Here is a 5,000-nt window from a genome sequence, read left to right on the forward strand (position 1 = left end):
TTTGCTAGTACGCACGATACTCTGCGCATGTGTACATGTTTTACAACCCAGCCAACTTGAGCACCTAGGGGAAGTTGTGATGCCATCTGAACACCCACCGACTGATGCATTGAACGGCTAAAGTTGACCTTCAATCCGAACTGGCACTCTGCGGCGTGGAGGCAGTTGCGCGACCACTCCTATCCCAAACCAACAAAGCAAGGTGTATCCTACGTGCTCGGTACAAGCACACCACGACGGGACACATTGAACGGTTCAGCGATCTCTCTGCACTAGTGGAAGAACTCCAACGTGATACGGGAGACTTTGCTACAGCGGCTTCTCTGCACTTCTGGGCTACCACCTTGTGACGGGAGACATTGCTAGCGGTCACTCTGCACTAGTGATGGTACACCACCGTGATACGGGAGACATTGCTAACGGCCACTCTGCACAGGTGCCAATACCACCTTGTGACGGGAAACATTGCTAGGAACCGATCGGCATCTCTGCGCGATTACTTGACGCACACCCAACTAAGTCAACTGTTGGACTTTTTCGTAATCACGGCGGGACACATTGAACGAGCTCTAACGGATCTCTGCACGCATGGAACATGGTGGCGGGAATCATTGCTAGAACCGAACGGCGCCTCTGCGCGATGTACAAACAAGCTCAACAGGAACCTCGTATCGGCTGCCGAGCCGGAGCTCGAACAACTTGGACTTTCACCTCTAATTTATATCAACTCACCACTCCCCGAGGGATCCGCAGAATTGCTTCTGGGTCCCGTATCGTTATTTGCGATTCGTGTTTGCATTACACTACATTGAACTATTCCAACTTGTTTATCCGCATGGCGAACATTTGCTGCATTGAACATTAAAGTTCCACTTCGCTCTCCCCTACGTGGGTCTGAGCTTCACTCTCAGGGAAAAAATATGCCACATTGGTTAGGGAAACCCGGTTTCATCACGCTATGTGCCCTGCACCACCAGCTTAGCGTGAATGCTTCGAGTTTCCCTAAGAAGTTCGATTGGTCTTGCAGAGTTTAAAGACAACGAAGCTTAGTTTCAAGCAATGATTTAATATACGCGTATTAAAAACCCTTAACTGTTACAACTTTTATGCTTGAAACCATCGCAACGAAGTCTTTGGGTCCGTAGACCCGTGATGTACTGCTCCAGGAAACGTTTTGAAAGAGTGGAAACTCAAAATCATAGGTTAAGATCATCGGCAGAACCCACCAGACACCACTTTTGCTTCATAAGTTCGGCCTATAGTCATATGACGATTTTCATCGGGGAGGGGACGTATGACCCAAACGGGGGCTTATATGACCCACGGACACTGCAAACCATGCTCCTACGACTAAATAGAGGTTAAAACTACGATTTGGTGAAATCTTCATTTTTGACCTCGGAGCAAGGTACCTTCCCTATAGTAGGCAATGAGTAAATGATCATAATCCCAGGAGGGCAAAAAATGGGAACCCGAGAGGAAAGCGCTGTTGGCGCGCCTAAGCTAGTGGCCCGTAGAGTAAAAAGGGTACCCCCAACAAAGTTGTCGTTTCACGTTCTGGTTTCACTTTTCATCATCTAGGGTGCGTTCCTGACACGTTTTGAGGGGTTTTAGCAAAAAAAAATTTTTCGACTACTCGAGCTCTCTGGCCCGTTCGGTGCACATTTTTGAAAAAAGCTAGGGAGCTGCCCCTAGGTTCGGGGTGTCACAAAATGTTGAAAAGTGGTCGAAAAACCACTATCCAGAATCGGATGTAGAATCGTTAGACGAACTTAAAATTGTTCTACGACACCCATCTGCGACGTTTAGTATTCGAGATATGGCCCGTCCTAGGTCTGACCGAGCAATTTTTGTTCCGCGCACTTTGTGCACCGTACACTTTGATGTTTGTATGAAAAAGTACCCTACCTAGGGACGCGTAGAGCAAATTTGTACCCCCGGGCATGTTGTCGATTGACGTTCTGGTTGCACTTTTCATCATCTAGGGTGCGTTCCTGACACGTTTTGAGGGGTTTTAGCAAAAAAAAAATTTTCGACTACTCGAGCTCTCTGGCCCGTTCGGTGCACATTTTTGAAAAAAGCTAGGGAGCTGCCCCTAGGTTCGGGGTGTCACAAAATGTTGAAAAGTGGTCGAAAAACCACTATCCAGAATCGGATGTAGAATCGTTAGACGAACTTAAAATTGTTCTACGACACCCATCTGCGACGTTTAGTATTCGAGATATGGCCCGTCCTAGGTCTGACCGAGCAATTTTTGTTCCGCGCACTGTGTGCACCGTACACTTTGATGTTTGTATGAAAAAGTACCCTACCTAGGGACGCGTAGAGCAAATTTGTACCCCCGGGAATGTTGTCGATTGACATTCTGGTTGCACTTTTCATCATCTAGGGTGCGTTCCTGACACGTTTTGAGGGGTTTTAGCAAAAAAAAATTTTCGACTACTCGAGCTCTCTGGCCCGTTCGGTGCACATTTTTGAAAAAAGCTAGGGAGCTGCCCCTAGGTTCGGGGTGTCACAAAATGTTGAAAAGTGGTCGAAAAACCACTATCCAGAATCGGATGTAGAATCGTTAGACGAACTTAAAATTGTTCTACGACACCCATCTGCGACGTTTAGTATTCGAGATATGGCCCGTCCTAGGTCTGACCGAGCAATTTTTGTTCCGCGCACTTTGTGCACCGTACACTTTGATGTTTGTATGAAAAAGTACCCTACCTAGGGACGCGTAGAGCAAATTTGTACCCCCGGGCATGTTGTCGATTGACGTTCTGGTTGCACTTTTCATCATCTAGGGTGCGTTCCTGACACGTTTTGAGGGGTTTTAGCAAAAAAAAAATTTTCGACTACTCGAGCTCTCTGGCCCGTTCGGTGCACATTTTTGAAAAAAGCTAGGGAGCTGCCCCTAGGTTCGGGGTGTCACAAAATGTTGAAAAGTGGTCGAAAAACCACTATCCAGAATCGGATGTAGAATCGTTAGACGAACTTAAAATTGTTCTACGACACCCATCTGCGACGTTTAGTATTCGAGATATGGCCCGTCCTAGGTCTGACCGAGCAATTTTTGTTCCGCGCACTGTGTGCACCGTACACTTTGATGTTTGTATGAAAAAGTACCCTACCTAGGGACGCGTAGAGCAAATTTGTACCCCCGGGAATGTTGTCGATTGACATTCTGGTTGCACTTTTCATCATCTAGGGTGCGTTCCTGACACGTTTTTAGGGGTTTTAGCAAAAAAAAATTTTTCGACTACTCGAGCTCTCTGGCCCGTTCGGTGCACATTTTTGAAAAAAGCTAGGGAGCTGCCCCTAGGTTCGGGGTGTCACAAAATGTTGAAAAGTGGTCGAAAAACCACTATCCAGAATCGGATGTAGAATCGTTAGACGAACTTAAAATTGTTCTACGACACCCATCTGCGACGTTTAGTATTCGAGATATGGCCCGTCCTAGGTCTGACCGAGCAATTTTTGTTCCGCGCACTTTGTGCACCGTACACTTTGATGTTTGTATGAAAAAGTACCCTACCTAGGGACGCGTAGAGCAAATTTGTACCCCCGGGCATGTTGTCGATTGACGTTCTGGTTGCACTTTTCATCATCTAGGGTGCGTTCCTGACACGTTTTGAGGGGTTTTAGCAAAAAAAAAATTTTCGACTACTCGAGCTCTCTGGCCCGTTCGGTGCACATTTTTGAAAAAAGCTAGGGAGCTGCCCCTAGGTTCGGGGTGTCACAAAATGTTGAAAAGTGGTCGAAAAACCACTATCCAGAATCGGATGTAGAATCGTTAGACGAACTTAAAATTGTTCTACGACACCCATCTGCGACGTTTAGTATTCGAGATATGGCCCGTCCTAGGTCTGACCGAGCAATTTTTGTTCCGCGCACTGTGTGCACCGTACACTTTGATGTTTGTATGAAAAAGTACCCTACCTAGGGACGCGTAGAGCAAATTTGTACCCCCGGGCATGTTGTCGATTGACATTCTGGTTGCACTTTTCATCATCTAGGGTGCGTTCCTGACACGTTTTGAGGGGTTTTAGCAAAAAAAAAAATTTTCGACTACTCGAGCTCTCTGGCCCGTTCGGTGCACATTTTTGAAAAAAGCTAGGGAGCTGCCCCTAGGTTCGGGGTGTCACAAAATGTTGAAAAGTGGTCGAAAAACCACTATCCAGAATCGGATGTAGAATCGTTAGACGAACTTAAAATTGTTCTACGACACCCATCTGCGACGTTTAGTATTCGAGATATAGCACTTTGTAGGTCTGACCGAGCAATTTTGTACTGAAATGTATGGTGAACATGTAATTCATTAAATAACATTGACTTGCATCGTGCCCTACTTCATCGGCACAGCTGTTATTGACTATCTTTAGTGGAAATGGATTGAGTTTGACCATTTTAAGCCCATTTCCTATGCCGTGCACCAACATTGTGTACCGATCAGGGAAAGTACGCTACGTACGCGTTCATGGATGTCGATGTTGGTACAAGTTGCCTTTCGGGATAGCCGTGCACCAAAACTGTGTACCGATCAGGGAAAGTACAAGACGGAGGGTGCAGCTCGAGCGTACGCGTTCATAGATGTCGATGTTGGTACACTTGCACCAAAATTGTGTACCAATCAGGGAAAGTACAACACGGAGGGCGCAGCCCGGGCGTACGCAATCATGGATGTCCATGTTGATACAATCTACGTGTACGTACCTAGTTTTTGTAGGAAAAGTTGCAATTAAGTGCTTGCATGCTTAAAATGCTCATCTCAACCGGTCACCTTTTGGCCTGCCCTTTTATAACAGAAACCTAGAAAGATACTCGAGATTTTTGTGTTTTTCCATTCGCCCGGGACGACGAAATGAGCTATGTGCACATCGTGCAGAAAATTGTCTTCGCCACGCATGTTTTTGTCCATCCACTCATATAATCACCCGCATTTGTGTTCAACACGGACGGCGCAGCCCGAGCGAACGCGTTAATGTTTATGTTTGTACACACTGCTTGTACGA

The sequence above is a fragment of the Anopheles coluzzii genome, assembly GCF_943734685.1.
Source record: "Anopheles coluzzii chromosome X unlocalized genomic scaffold, AcolN3 X_unloc_17, whole genome shotgun sequence".
NCBI classification, from domain to species: domain Eukaryota; kingdom Metazoa; phylum Arthropoda; class Insecta; order Diptera; family Culicidae; genus Anopheles; species Anopheles coluzzii.